This window comes from Prionailurus viverrinus, chromosome A2 (genome assembly GCF_022837055.1).
Source record: "Prionailurus viverrinus isolate Anna chromosome A2, UM_Priviv_1.0, whole genome shotgun sequence".
NCBI classification, from domain to species: domain Eukaryota; kingdom Metazoa; phylum Chordata; class Mammalia; order Carnivora; family Felidae; genus Prionailurus; species Prionailurus viverrinus.
The window spans coordinates 28,578,890-28,595,117 of NC_062562.1; the positions used below are offsets into that span (position 1 = coordinate 28,578,890).

The following is a 16,228-nucleotide window of genomic DNA, read 5'->3' on the forward strand; positions in this document are numbered from 1 at the left end:
TTATTATTACTGACTCCATTATACAAGACAAAAAGCTGAATCTTGTGCTGATGGCTTCCCTAAGGGCATATTTTGAAATGGTAGAGAATGGATTTGATTGCAGGGAACCTACCGCCACATTCTGTGCTCTCATACATACCCCAATGCAATGATAAATTTTTCAGTTACTTAACTGTCATCTGTGACAAATATGAGCATTTTAGTTTCTTAGAGAAAGTCTTTTTGAACTTTTATCCCACAGGTGAAATAAGTCCCTTTGGTTGTTTTCTTCACGAAAAAGTCAGGTGGTCTCTGCTTGAATGCTTCCAGCACCAAAGAGTTCACTACTTCACGTTGGCAAACTTTTTTCTTCTTTTTTTTGTTTTTTATTTTTAATGTTCATTTATTTTTGAGAGAGAGAGTGGGAAAGGGGCAGAGAGAGAGGGAGACAGCTGTCCGTGTAGAGACCCCTGTGGGGCTCGAACACACAAACCATGAGATCATGACCTGAGCCCAAGTCTGCCACTTAACCGGTTGAGCCACCCAGATGCCCCGTGTTAGCAGACTTTTTCCTTGTTCTTCCTTATTTTGAGCCAATCTGAAGGTCAGATCGTTTTCCTAGAATTACGGTATACAAGATTCTCCTGCTTTCCCAAAGTCAGGTACTCAGAGGAACCTTTGGTAAGCTGAGATGGCATAAAGCCAAGAAGCAATTGTCATTAATTATGTGGAAAATTTTTTGAGCATTCCCAGACCCCCCAAAAATTATCTTAAGTTTTTCTAATACTTTAGGACACATCTTGCTAATGGATGCACAGAATAAATCGAGAGAAAGCACAGATGCTCGCAGACGCATTTCAAAGCTATGGCGGTTTGATGCTGAGTTGCTGAGTGTAGTTCAGGGAAGAGCTTGGTGGGGCCGCTCTTCAGCCTCCGTAAGGCTCGCTGGAGAACAGACCCTGAATGCTATTTTCGCTTTTCACCTTTTTCTTTTTTTATAAAAGTGAAAATCCTCTTTGGATTTCTTTCGGTTAGTAAAAATAGGTACTAATGCAGGTCTCTTTTGAGAGCAAAGTGGTGTAAGGCCAACTTCTAAAAAGCAGGATATATCTATATTGCTATCTCTGTTTAAACATACAGGCAACTATGGGGCGCCTGGGTGGCTCGACCGGTTAAGCGTCTGACTTTGGCTCAGGTCATGATCTTGCGGTTCATGGGTTCAAGCCCTGCGTCGAGCTCTGTGCTGACAGATCAGAGCCTGGAGCCTGCTTCGGATTCTGTGTCTCCCTCTCTCTCTGCCCCTTCCCCACTTGTGTTGTGAGTCTCTCTCTCTCTCAAAAATAAATAAACATTAAACATACAGGCAACTAAATGCTCTAGATGTTTTCTTTTTGTTTTTGGGAACAGCTTTATTGAGATAGATTCATATACCATACGGTTCACCCATCTAATATCCACAGAGCTGTGCAACCATTATAAGAGTCAGTGTTAGAACGTTTTCAGCACCCTCAAAAGAAACCCCATACTGATAACAGAAACCTCCCCGTTTCCCCTCAACTCCCCCTAGCCCCAGGCATTACTAATCTGCTTACTCTTTGTATAAGTTTTCCCATTCTGGACACTTCATAGAAATGAAATCATATAACATGTGGCCTTTTGTGACTGGCTTCTTTCACTTAGCATAATGCTTTCAAGCTTCATTCATCGTCTATGTATCAGAACTTCATTCCTTTTTATGGACAAATAGGAATAGTCCACTTATGAATATACCACATTATGTTTATGCATTCATCACTTGATAGACATGGGAGTCATTTCCATTTTTTGGATATTATGAATAATGCTGGTATAAACGTCTGTTCCAAATTATTTCCGATGGAACCGTCTGGTGTGTCCCTGGTCCTGCATTTTATGTACTTGGTGGTTAATCTGAGCCTCATATTTTACATGGTAAAATCTCGTGTTGTTGCTTTTAGCCCGGCTCCACCTCGCTGGATGTTTGGAATTTGGTTTCTTTGATCTACTGTGTGATCTGTTCATTCCAACCTTGTACACTGGGTCAGTTGATTAAATCTCCACTGAATCTTCACTGAAATCCTAGATCAAAATGCTGTTCAGTATAGGGTGGCTTCTCGGCCACATGGCTTGTTACTGTGGGGGAGGCAGGGCCACCTCCTTCCAGCCACTGGTCTCCGTACAGTTTGGGGACTAACACACTTTCATGTTAGTATCAAGTATTTTAAGTCATAAAAACACTTTTTAAAAATTTCTGCCAGCACCCAGATGGTCTGGTGTTACAGGATCATCTTTGTCATTTTCTTATCTCTTGTGAAGTTTGTTAGTTGTTTCATGTTCTAGCTCAGACCAGAATTTGAATTCTGGCTTTTGCACTAACTACTTAGTGCCAGAACGACGTTGGGCACGTTACTTGAAGTTCAGTTAATTTTCTCATCTGGAAAATGAGGATAATAGTAGCACTGACCTCACAAGGTTGCTGAGAGGGTGGAATGAAGACAGAAATCCATGCAGAGGACTCGTCGTGGGCCAGGCACACTGGTGAGGGCTGTATTTCAGGGAAGAAAATGGAGGCCAGGGAATTTTCTGTGACTTTCTCAGTGCCAAAGCCAGAGCGACATGGATCCAGTCGAACACTTCTGTTCCTTTGGCGCCTTGTTCCGGTTTCAGTTTCTGAAGGAAATGAAGCTCTTTGTGATCTTGGAGCACACACCTGTGGAACTTGAGATTTCTTAGGAATTGACCCGGCTCTGCCCTGCCTCTTCCTCAGCATTTCTGTGTGTGAGTTTAGTTTATCATTGTTGGCCCTACGCCACAAAGATGTCAGTCACATCTGAAACTGTGCTGGTCACCCGATAGAGAAAACTGCACAGGAACACAGCCCAGCCCTTTGAGGATCTGCCTGCCTAGCTGATGGTGATAAGTGACGATAGCCATCTTATCATTCAACTCTGTGAATTATTATTTATTTAGACTGGAATAATCTCATTAAGAGAACTGTGTGTAATCTCTGCATCATAATCAGATTTCAGTTTATCACTTGGAGCTGTGACTCAGTCTTGTGGAATTTTAAGGACATAATTTAAAGACAACATTCCTGCTTGCTTTTTTAGAAGGGCGTTTGTTGGACTTACATTTGTCAAACCTTTAGCTACTATTTTCAAAGTTGTGGTACCGAGTTATTATTTCCAGATATTCACATAGCCTGGCCCTTTGAGGCCTTAGAACAACTAAAAAGGCTGAGGGAAGAGCGGCATCTGGTTACTAATTCTCTTCAGATACTGTTAAGGAACGGATGACTGATATTTTTGGTATTCAAGATGAAGGATATTCAAGTCAATATTAGTATGTCATTATTTTCTTTCTGTTACACTGAGCAAAATGTCAGCACTGTACCATAGACCAGTGTTTCTCAAATTTATGTATAGACATCTTATCAAAGGGAGAAGCATCTTGCAAGAACTCTGTGAATTTATCCAAGCCCCACAAACACAAGATATTTCAGTTTTGTTGCATGAAAGTGTCTCTTGACTGCCAGTTATCAGGTTTTTTGCCTGGTTTGTATTTGGGAGTATTTTATTTTTAGTTATTCATAGAAATAAAAACAAATCTTGAACTTTTGACTTTTGAGAAGACTATACTGTTCTTCTAATTCCGTTTTGAGAGACCTTGCCCTAGAGCTGAGCCCACCCGTAGGAAGTGAGGGAACTCTGATGGTCTCCAGGAGGTTGTAGTTTGTAGTAGATTGATAAAGTTCTAGATCAAATCGTATGATGCTGTCTTCTGAGATTTTGTTTGCTTGCAAAGATGCAGATAATTTTTTAAAAATTGCATATGTGTAACTTAAATATATGTGTGATTTGTCAACTTCAAATATTAGGCAATCTTATTTAGAGTGGACATGCATGTTGTTCTTTAACACCTGGTATTTGTGCTATACTGTCCTTGTGTTTTTTTAAAGTTTATTATCTTTTAGTGATCTCTATGCCCAACGCGGGGCTCAAATTTATGACCTCGAAATCAAGAGTCACACGCTCTTCCGACTGAGCCATCCAGGTGCGCTGTCCTTGCATTTTTGCCTTGGCCCGACCTCCTTGAACTACACCGTTGCTTCGTCACTTTCTGACATGGCTTCTTACCTGGCACCTGCCTGTCCTATTTGTGGCTTTGGGACAACTTAAGAAGGAGAAGATGTGTGTTACCTGGATTTGTACTTACTGTGAGTGAGGAAGCTGTATTAGTTTCCTAGGGGTGCCACAGCAAAACGTCAAACTTAAAAGGAGAATCTATTCTTTACCTCTTTTTCCTTCTGATGGCTATCAGTATCCCTGGACCCTGTGACTCCATCTCTGTCCGGTGGTCGAGCTGCCTCTGCCTCTTCTGCCTGTCAAATCTCCCCTTGGCCTCACTCTCCTAAGGATACTTGTCGCTGGATTTAGAACTCACCTGGATCATCGAGGATCAATATCTCCTGTTAGAATCCTTAACTTAATCACACCGAGGCTTGTAAGGGAGAGTTTGCTCTTGACCATACAACGTGGTGTTCGCAAGTTCTGGGCATTAGGACATAGACTTCCTCTCTTTTGGAGGGGGGAGTCAAGGGTCACTCTTTAGCCCCCTACTGTAACCTAAAGCTCTAGATTTCTTCTAGCTGACAGAAACACCAGTGCAGAATGCCGGATGCTCAGCAGTCTCAAGAGCTGCCGCTTTGCTTTCCAGGAAACTGGGTGATATACTGGTCTGTTGCATCCTTCTCTGTTTTTTTGTTCACTAAAAACTTGGCACGTACCAGGCACCGGGTAGGCGTGGAGGGATACCCTTCAAAGCATTACAGATGCCATGTCTGTCTTTAATTGGGTTTGCATTCCACTGGAGACTTGCAGGGGGTTCTTCCTTCTTTGAACTCTTACCACCCGCTAACCCGTATGGACGTCTCTCTCCCTCTGTCTGCCCTCTCAGAGAGTCCTGCCCAGCGTCCACTGTTGACAGCTTCGTTTCTGGTTGAGCACTTTATGTGAACATGAAAATTCATAGCAGCCCTAGCGGAGGAAATGAAGCTGATGTGGTTGGTGGGCAAGGGACAGCCATCACTGTCTCGCCACTTGCCCAAAATGAAAGCTACCCTCTGGAGAACTCAGAGTAGAACGTGGGGTATGTGACATGACTGTATTTCCAACACTAAAATGGGCTATATCTCTTCATCGTGTACTGTAAGTTGATCATTGTCAGCATGACCGTCACTGTGGTCGTCATTCTCTTTGTCTTCATCATTCTCTTCCTTCTCATGATCACAACTTGTAGAGCATATTTGAAAGCTCAGACCCTGTGCCAAGTATGTTTTGTGCATTACCATATTTGATTCCCTTACAATTCCCAAAGGGAGCTCCTATTATCATTCCACTTAACAGATGAGGCAAATGAGTCCCAGAGGAGAGGTTACCTGTTTATATTCCTGTGGCTAGCCCACGTCTGAGCTTTTTGATCCAGAGCCTGAGTTTTGCCAGTAAACAGCCTGCCTCTTCACTCATCCTGCACTATGGGCTTTCAGGTTTTAAGGAAATGAAGGCTAACAACAGACGGTAGTTATTTGAAAGGCAGTGCAATGATGTATTCAAGGTCCATTTGCTTTGGGATAGTTCATGTCTCGTCTGGTTTCTTCCTAGTTCACTTTCAGAATATAATGGATCTGGAATGAACAGGGGCCCAGTGTTTGGAGTTTCTTTTCTCTCCCTTCACTGCTTTAAATGGGAAGGTCTTTGCGGATCGGAGGAGAGGTTAATGGATTGCGTGGTATCCCTCAATGTTTGGGGGTTTCCAAAGAGCTTGCTATGGAGATGTGGGGAAATCAGGGGGGTGCTCTGCTAGCTTTGACGGGAGGAGGTCCAAGCAGGTTGTTTTCTGATGAAGTGCAATTAGGGGCATATTTACAGAGAAGGAGCTGAAGCTTAACTGTTTGGTCATCTCCTTGGAGTAACCTGTTGGCTCTGAAATACCCCTGGTTCTAGTGGAATGAATGGAATTACTTTCCTCCTTCAAATAGATACAGAACACCTACCATAAAGCATTGTTCTTGGTGTTGGAGATACAGCAGTGACCAGAAATAGCTGAAATCTCTTGTGTCCAAGGGTGCTCATAGAAGTGGGACAAAATGGAAACCAAAGGAAAGCAAGAAGCCACGGCACATGGTTATCCTGTGGACTACAGCTGTGGCGTGAGTAGTTTGTTAGGCAGTGATTATTTTTATTAATGTGGGGGAGAGACATTTTACAAACGTTAATTTCCCCTTGCTTTCTGTATTAATGTATTTTTTAAAGGAAAATCCCTGAGTTAGTCCTGACTCTCATTTAGGTAAATGTTTCCAATTCATTTAAAGCTTATCAGCTTCTGTGTTTTGTACCACTGCAGATGGGTTTGTGGTTCTGTTTAAAAGCTGGGCCAGGAGTACTTATATAGAAACTTAATCCGGGTTTAGAAGTGTCAACAGATGCCTCATGAAATCTGACAGGGATTAAGAAACAAAAGTAATTTCTTTGTTTGGTTTGGGGAAGGGTGGGACCCAAATCTAGGTGCTTGGTCATGAGCAGTGGTGATTTCAGTGCTTATGCCTTTTAGAAAAATTAAAAGCAGGGAGTAAACCTTTCCTGCTACAGAGATCTGAGATTTAGAATGGATGGGTCTAATTTTGTTTTGCATTTATATTTAATGGTCCAGGTCTCTTTCCCGTGGGCCAGTGCACATTTAGCTAATGAATGCAATTCTGAGGAGACCTTGCCGGCAGTAAGGAGGTCTTCCCAGCCTCCCCATCTGGAAGCCCCAGAGGGAAATCTGGCGCAGTGACCTGCGGGCCATGCAAGGCTTACCTGCGGACTTGCTTCCGCACTCTCCACTCGCCTGGATTGTTAGTTTATAAAAATCAAAGGCCCAGGCAGAAGCCCAAGTGCCGACCCTGAGTTATTAAATCGGCTCTTCTGGCCGTTTTTTTTTTTTTTTTTTTTGTTTCGCAGCCACAGAGCTGCCCACCAGCCACAGACCCTGACCCCGTGCTGTGGTGTGTGCCTTTCTCCGCCTCGGGCCGTCAGCCTTCCAATTTGTAAAGCCATCGTTAAATTGAGTTCAGACTGTTGATTCCATTTTTCTCCTGCACAGTTTGTCAGTTCTCTCCGCTTTGCTGCCTGGTGTGAGGACTTTCCTTGGCCGGCCTCGAGGGAACTTCGGTTCAGTTCCCTGATGCCCGCTTCGGGTTTCGGGGCAGCCCGCGGCCCTCCGCTGGCGTTGGGAAAGTAACCTGGGCATGCGCAGTGAGGTGGCCTGCCACTCCCACGACAGGTGCCCCTGTGCCAAGGGCGCTGCCGGGTAAAGGGCGGTCTGAGCTCTCTGGAGGCTCCACTGTGTTGGCCTTGCTGCACTTTGTACGGATCGGGCCCCTCCTGACCTGGGGAACTCTTGAGCTCCAGATCTGGCTGGAAAATAAGGAGGCTTTTGCTTGTGGCTTCTGGTTATTCTATACGTAGTGGAAGCTTAAATCTACAAGCATGTATGTATTTAAAAATTAAGAATAGCTTTTGATCCTGAGTAACCAGGGAGCAGATGGGTGGAAGTTTTTCTTTATTAATTTTAATTTTTTTTTTTTTTTTTAAGAGAGAGAGAGAGAGAGCAAGAGAACCTACGAGTAGGGGACAGGCAGGGAGAGAATCCCAAGCAGGTTCCACACTCAGTGCTAAGCCTAGTTTGGGGCTATAGCTCCTGAATGATAAGATCATAACCTGAGTTGAAATCAAGAGTGTGGCGCTTAACTGACTGAGCAACCCAGGCATCTCAGAAGTTTTTCCTTTATGAAATTATTGTAACAACGAAAGCGAAGTGGAGGACTGCCATTTTGCATCCACTAATGAATTAATTGCCAAATGTAGGCATAGGCATTAACAGTGAGTTAATCCTATCACAAAAAGACAACCAGGTATCTTGAGCCCCCGGTGATAGAACACATTACCTCTTAGGAAATAGTCTTCCAACACCCTACTCCCTTCTACCTTCCACTCCTCCCCCTAGAAAAACCCCACATAAGGCTGTTCAAGTGTCCAAATATCCATTTTTTTCCCCTAAACTATATAAGAAGCATGGAACACTTCACAAATTTGCCTGTCATCCCTGTGCAGGGGCCATGACAATCTTCTATCATTCCAATTTTAGTATATGTGTTGCTGAAGTGAGCACTGTCCAACCACCAATTTAAAGGCATTACAGAGGTCTGGCTGGAAAACGTGGTGAACAGCACCATAGGAATACAAAAGGCAAATTCCAGACTGACCAAAGGTCTGGATTTTTGAATGAGTAAATTGCAAGGGGGAAATAGAGAGGAAGAGGAAAACCATAAAGATTTTAAAAGATATACTGGTCAAGCTCTGTGTGGACCTTATCTGGATCCTGATTCAGATGAATTAACAAGTAAAAACTAGGCATTTGGAGGGACACCTGGTTGGCTCAGTTGGTTAAGTGTACAACTCTTGATTTTGGCTCAGGTCCTGATCTCACGGTTTGTGAGATCGAGCCCTGAGTTGGGTTCTGTGATGACAGCATGGAACCTGCTTGGACAGACAGGTGCTCTCTCTCTCTCTCTCTTTCTCTCTAAATAAATAAACTTTAAAAATAAACAAAAAAACCCAGGCATTTGGAAGCTTGGGCATCGTGTATGGGATTGCGGCTTCTCTGTGGGGTCTTTGTGTTTGTTGGAAATTTTCCAGACTTAGAGATAAAAAAGGGAGCTAGGGTAAGGTATCTCCAAAAAAGCTTTTCCTAATATAAAAGCCACATGTGTTCATTGTAACAAACACAGATAATATAAACATGCTTCTGAGTTAGTTACTTTGAATACCTTAGTGCATTTTTGTATATACTTGTCTTAGATTTTTTTTTTTTGATGAAAATTGTATTCTGTTGTAATGTGCCCTTTTCATTGAAGTATTCATTTTACGTGTTTTAGGCCATTACTCTTCTAAAACCTTTAGAATTGACCATTGAGAAGTGTTTAGTTTAATGCTTGTACCATGATTTTATTTAACTATTTCTTTATTGTTAAATATAGGGTGCTTACAGTTTTAGATATTATAATGAGTTCTGTGATGAAAATCCTTCTAACCAAATCCCAACACTTGGCCTACTTTCCTAAAATAAATTCCTCGGAAATCTCAGGCAGTATTTGTCCCTAGTGTTTTGGATAGCTTTTGCTTGCACACTTTGCTCATGAAATGTTCTTAGCTTTCTTTCAGAATAGTAAGCCCCATATTTTCGATAACCTTCCTGTTTCATAAACGTGTCAAGATGTCCATGGGTATTCACACCTGCCTGTTGTTCCCTTGATCTTTGAAAGACACCCTATTCTCATTGGAGCTTGGAAGGAAGATACCATCCTTATTAGTTAGGTGTGGCCTTGTGGTGTCTGTGAAATAACATGAATATTCAGCATTTCACCAAACTAAAAACAGTGAGGCCTGCGCTGTACTTTGACATTAATTAGTCTGAAGGGGAAATTTCCTTGGTAAGCACGGTAGAGTGTTGGAAAGGCAGTAGCTCCAGACTGTGCAATATAGACATTCCAGGCAGATTTGGGGGAAGAACATAATCCTGCCCTCACTAGTGTTTTAAAATGCTTGTGTTGGGTAGCTTGGGTGTAGTCAGCAGCTAGGGTTGTTCAGAGACCTTGTAGAAACATCTATTTTGTGATCAGGGGTCCCCTCCCGTATCTCCGTCCTATTTTTCTCGTCCTCACCCTGGCAGCGAGAGACTGGACCATCCTTGAAACGATGGGCATGAAATTGCATCATGTTTCTGAATTCCATACGGGAGTTTATCTATTTCTTGTCTCTGGATGAGGGGACTTTGGTAACTAAAGAGTGAGATGTTTGGTGTTGGAGGTGGGTAAATGAGGGAGTGGTAGGAAAGGTCTTTTTGTGCCTATAGATAACAGAAATATGAGTCAGATTTTAAAAGCTCGAGGTGAAGTCGCTCATCTGATTTCACAGTGCTCATGAAAACAAGACTCCACGTAGGCCTTCTGTGAAGGCAGCAAACCGAAGTGCTTAGGACCCCCTCTTAGCCTTGTGTAATCCCAATGATGTGGAGGGTTTTTGGTACAGGCCTTGGAGAAAAGTGATTAACTCTAGCTTGGTGGTTAAAAGCAAAGGTTTTGTCATGCCGACAGGACTGAGTTTGCATCATAGCCATGCCACACGTAGTTTTGTGATCTTTGGCAGATGATGTGAACTTGTGCCTCCATTTTCCCATTTGTAAAATGGTGGGCAGTAATCTCACAGGGTGGCTGTGAGGGGTAAATGAAATAAAAGTGAAGTAATAGATATGTTTACAGTGATCAGAGCAGTGCCTGGTGTGTAATAATGGCTTAATAAATAATAATTACTGATATGCTAGCTCTTTTAGAGGCATTTTAAGGCATCTGAGCTAGCGCGATGATTGCATATAGTTGGCTAATGCTTGTTACACTGTCAGTTTGGTTGTATAATAGGTTTTATTCAACTCTTCCAGATGGACTGGGATACCCTTTGGTTTGAGTTGACCCGTTTACACCCTACAGAAAGGAACAGATGAGGCTTCCAGTTTTTCCCCTTATCGGGCTCTGCGGAATCCAATCCATTATGTATATGGCACCTACCCTAGTAGGGGATGATCACGCTCATGTTTAAATTATACTGCGCACCTACAGAGTTCGAGCAGATGTGTGAATATTAAGTTATTAATAACTAATTGGGTGCTAATTACGTTCCCTGGAGTTCTTGGAGCTGATAAAGAGGTGTCATCTACTGTGTCAGGCCTCTGTTCAGACCTGGAAAATCGTTTTTGGCAGAGGTGCCGAAGTAAACTTTGAGCTCTAGCTTTCCAACGTCATCTCCCACAAGCCTTGGTTTTATTTTTATGTGTGGCGTGAAAGCTTCCCGATGAAATTGATGTGGCTTCTGGTAAGTGGGAGCTCCATTTGCAAAGAGGGGATAGCCAATACGCAACCCTAGTGTTTCAACAGTGAGGAGATGAGCAAGAACTAAGAGTCATCTCGGGGAAGAACTAAACAGTGTTGCAGGGAATTCAGGAGTGTGTGGGTTTTTGGTGTAGTTGGGGAGATGCCTCTAGTTTTGAAGGGCCTTGAACTTGGATCTTGCAGGATTTAGTTTCAGCCCTAAGGATGTGCATCTCACACTTGCCTCCCCAAATCCCATCAGTCGTTCCACCTCCATTCCAATTGGTAATTGTCTGGCTTTTGTTAACTGGAAGGAAGCTTTGCGTTAGAAATCCTGGATGCAAGTCTGCATGCTAGGAATATGTTCCACGACATCTAACATTTATGGAACCTTATTGAGTTAAAGGAACTATTTTTTTTTTTTTTGAGAAAGCAAGAGAGAGGAATGTGTGTGTGCTTGTGCACAAGTGGGGGAGGGGCAGAAGGAGAGGGAGAGAGAATCTCAAGCAGGCTCTGTGCCCAGTGTGGAGCCCAGCTCCGTGCTCCATCTCACAACTGTGAGATACGACTTGAGCTGAAATCAAGAGTTGGATGCTTACGTGACTGAGATACCCAGTTGCCCCGAAAGGAGCTATTTTTTTATTGTTTATTTTTGAGACAGAGAGAAAGCAGGTGCACGTGTGAGCGGGAGAGGGGCAGAGAGAGAGAGAGGGAGAGAGAGGATCCGAAGCAGGTTCTGTGCTGACAGCAGAGAGTCTGATACGGGGCTCGAACTCACAAACCATGAGATCATGATCCGAGCTGAAGTAGAGAGCTTAACTGACTGAGCCACCCGATCGCCCCTAAAGGTGTTGTTTTTAATGTGATAATCATTGAAAATACTACCCTCTCTTCATTTTATCTTTCATTACGTGTCCGCGTTAGATTGCTAGAACTTTTGCCTCCTACTCTGGAAAGGCAAGATACTCATTTGTCTTAAAATCAATACAATGAGAGAAGGTGTTGCCCTATGATCGACAGAACCCATTTGCTGCTAGGGAGTTGTTAGAATATTAGGGTTGCCTGGTTTGCTTTGTCTTTTAAAATTAGCTTCATCGGGGCGCCTGGGTGGCGCAGTCGGTTAAGCGTCCGACTTCAGCCAGGTCACGATCTCGCGGTCCGGGAGTTTGAGCCCCGCGTCGGGCTCTGGGCTGATGGCTCAGAGCCTGGAGCCTGTTTCCGATTCTGTGTCTCCCTCTCTCTCTGCCCCTCCCCCGTTCATGCTCTGTCTCTCTCTGTCCCAAAAATAAATAAACGTTGAAAAAAAAAATAAAATTAGCTTCATAAATGCACACAACTGAAGAGACTCCCAAGCTTCGGTTCTTACTTTTCCTCCTACGCAACTAAGAGCATTTAAAAAAAATCAAAGCATGTCTAGACCAGGGGTAAAAGTATACTTTCAGTGATATAAGGGCAAACTGAAGATGAAAGTCAACAAATGGAAGCCTGGGTTTAGCAAATATTGACAGCGATTAACACCTCTTATTGGTCAAATTGGCAGAAAACCCCGTGTTTGGGTTGAACCACAGAAAGTAAAAACTACCCAGTTGGGCTGTGGTTGATGGCTTTGTCCACACTACACATAGCACTTCCATCCTGTGTGTTCTGCTGTCTGAAATCCCTTTCTGGTTGGGGCCTTGTTGGCTCTGAGTCGTAGTGGAAGAAAGGTGTGTCTGATGTTCAGGTTTCCAGCTTCCCTTGCAGCTAATACGGGGGCATTGACCTGGATGCCACTAGTTACATACATCTGCCTCGGACTTTGGATCTGTTTGTTGCTCATATTGCGAAGACACAGGGACAGAGGAAAAGCCATTTGGGCAGTGGCTAAAACATCCTGTTGACAGGCGGCAGTGGTGGTTGGAGGACCTCTTTTGCCTTAACTGGCTTGGCTCCTGAGCTTCGTTATCTAGCCCAGAGGTTGGCACTTATTTATTTATTTATTTTTTCTTTTGATAGTAAATATTTTGGGCCCTGGGGGATATACAGTCTTGTTTGGAACTACTCAACTCTGCCGTTGTAGCGAAAGCAGCCATGGATGATATATGGATTTGGATATAGTTTGCCAGTTCCTGGTCTAGCCTCCCTGGTGGTTCTGGGGCTCATCTACCTCTTACTTGCTGTAACTTCTTTTTCTTACATTGGGCAGAGTTGGTTTATTTTTCTTGTCTCTAGGATGCTCATTTCTACTTGGAGACTCCTTAGTCCTAATTTACTGTGTGGAGTGGCTGTAAAATCCCACCTTCTTTATATAGACACAAATAGGAGCTGTTCCTACCTCCAAAGAGATTGCAGCTCTTTCCAGGTGAAATATGGCTCACTCCTTCTCTGCAGTAGATCATTTAATTCTTAACTGAACTTCTACTCTTCGTCTAAAACTCTCCTGCCCATTCAGAAATACTTTCATTTGAAACTCCCTGCCCCCTCCTCCCAGGGTTTCTGTGTACCCCTTACTCAGTCTCCTCCAGTGGTTCCTTCTGTGTAATTGTAGTATGATATCAAAATTAGGAGATTGGCATTGTCACATTCATAGACTGTGTTCAGATCTCACCAGTTTTGCACACACTCAATTGTGTATGTGGTATGCTTGTGTGTGTATTTCTGTGCATGTAAAAAAAAACATTTTTTTAATTCTTTCTTTATTTTTGAGACAGACATATAGAGAGAGCACAAGGAGGGGAGGAACAGAGAGAGAGGGAGACACAGAATCCAAAGCAGGCTCCAGGCTCTGAGCTGTTAGCACAGAGCCTGACGCAGGGCCCAAACTCATGAACCGTGGGTTTGTAACCTGAGCCGAAGTCAGATGCTTAACCGACTGAGCCAACCAGGCCCCCCTCTGTGCATTTTTATCATATGTTTAGATTCTGGCACTAGAACAGTCCTGCATCTTTACTGTGGTAGTGGCTACATGAATCTAAAGAAGATGATGCCATGCGCTACCCCTTTATTAGCTACATTGAGCCCACCCCTAACCCCTGGCTATCATTAATTCATGGTCATTTCAAGAATATTATATGAATGGAATTACACAGTATATAACCGTCTGGGGTTGGCTTTCTTCACTCAACAGAATTCCCCGGACCCATCCAAGTTGTTGGTCCCTTTTTTTTTTTTTTTTATTAAATTTTTTTTTTTCAACGTTTATTTATTTTTGGGACAGAGAGAGACAGAGCATGAACGGGGGAGGGGCAGAGAGAGAGGGAGACACAGAATCGGAAACAGGCTCCAGGCTCCGAGCCATCAGCCCATAGCCTGACGCGGGGCTCGAACTCACGGACCGCGAGATCGTGACCTGGCTGAAGTCGGACGCTTAACCGACTGCGCCACCCAGGCGCCCCTGTTGGTCCCTTTTTGTTGCTAAGTCATATTCCGTGAGATGGATGTAGTCTGGTTTGTTACACAGTTTATCTGTTAAAGGACTTCTGGGTTCTTACAGTCTGGGTATATTCCAAATAAAGCTGCTATGAATGTTCATGTACAGGCTTTTGAGTGAATCTAAGTTTTCATTTCTCTGAGATAAACACCCAAGAGTGTACTTGCTCGGTTGTGTGGTAAGTGCATGCTTAGTTTTATAGGAAACCAACCAACTATTTTCCTTAACTGGGTGCACGACAGCATGGATTGCTAGTGTTGGAAGCGTTCTTGGTTATCTATCTTTCTTTTTTTTCAAGTTTACTTATTTTGAGAGAGAGAGAGAGAGAGCCAGGGAGGGGCAGACAGAGTCAGAGAGAGAGGGAGGGAGAGAGAGAGAATCCCAAGCAGGATCCCCATGGAGCCCCATGCGGGGCTCAGTCTCACGACCCTGAGATCATGACCTCAGCTGAAATCAAGAGTCGAGTCAGACACTTAACGGGTTGAGCTACCCAGCTGCCCCCATCTTTCATTTTGTTCTTTTTCAAACCATTATCTGGGTTAATTTTACTAAAACAATAATTGCAGCTGTCTGATATGCCTGATATTATACTAAGCACCATGCGCATAGTATCTTATTTAATCTGCATAACAACTCCTCAAGGGAAGGCCGATACAATTTCTCTAGCGAGGGAAACTGAGTCACAGTGTAATTGTTCAAGTTAACCCAGGACATTAAGAGGCAGATCCCACAATGCAAATTCTGTCTTTGGAGCTAGTGCTGTTAACCACCACACTAGATGGCTTTTCTAAAACACTACTGAATGTTTCACGCGCTCAACGTTGGGATGTTACCTTATGAAGTATTTCAGTTCTGATGATGGCGTTTTTGAAGCCTATTACAGCCTGCCCATCTGCAAGCACTGTCTTGCACCCCTCATGACTCTTCTACTGCTTTGGCTTGTATTTGCCCTCTTGGCTTTTGATATACCCGAAGCCCCAAGAGTTTCCACACCTTCATGGTAAGTGAGGGCTTAATGTTTGACTAAATGGATCCTGTGGCATTGGTCACCCGAGAATATTCTAAAAGTGCAAGTGGTGAAGGAAACTTTTGCAGAGTGTGGAGATGAAGGCTTTCTGAGATTCAAATAACCCAACACATTTGTGTAGCTGTCGGTTCATCACCATGCAAATTTGTTCCTTAACCAAGCCCTCACAATGGAATCGTAGCTGGGCTTAACAGAGCCTAACCATTAAGGAATCCATCCTTTTCTTCCTTGAATGCCTGCATGTATTCCAGGCACAGGCCTTGGCTCTAAGGATCCATCTGTAAGACACTTAGCCTGCCGCCTATCAGGGTACACACATTCACCACAAGGAGGAAGAAAACTGGGTGGCAAGAGAGAGTATCCAAGGAAATAATGAAATACTCTAATATACTTTTGTGGTATAGAGAAGTTTTCTCCTAGAGCATACATCTTGAAGTATCTAAATTCTTCTGTTCTGACACAAAAAGCATTTCCTTTTGTGCCAGTGGCTGACTGCAGGGTGTTTATTGGGGTGACCCTAGGCTAACGTACCAAGGGGATGCCTGCACCTCCTAGGCTTTTCTGCAGAAACACATACTCACGACACACTCATTTGGCAGCCATCTGGAATACACTTCTTTCAAAGAGAGGGGATAGAAAATGTTCTATTAGGTTCTGTTACCCTGTATTGCAAGAATAATGGCATATTGCTTGAATGTTTCCCAAGAGAATGTTTTCATGTGCTCCTTGTGTATTTCAAACTCCAAATAGGAAGAAGAGTAATGATGGCGGTGTGTGGGTTGGGTAGCGACTCTCCACTTTAAAGACTCTGATCTTTGTTGAAGCAATTATT

The 16,228-nt window shown here is 43.4% G+C and overlaps 1 protein-coding gene and 1 non-coding gene across 5 annotated transcripts in view; one reads left to right on the forward strand and one right to left on the reverse strand.

Moving 5' to 3' along the window:
- Positions 1 to 16,228, forward strand: part of PTPRG (protein tyrosine phosphatase receptor type G) — a 713,505-nt gene that overhangs the window by 69,167 nt on the left and 628,110 nt on the right. The window lies entirely within an intron of this gene.
- Positions 8,106 to 8,208, reverse strand: LOC125161353 (U6 spliceosomal RNA). The gene has a single exon (XR_007150568.1). It is a non-coding gene; the product is annotated as a U6 spliceosomal RNA (small nuclear RNA).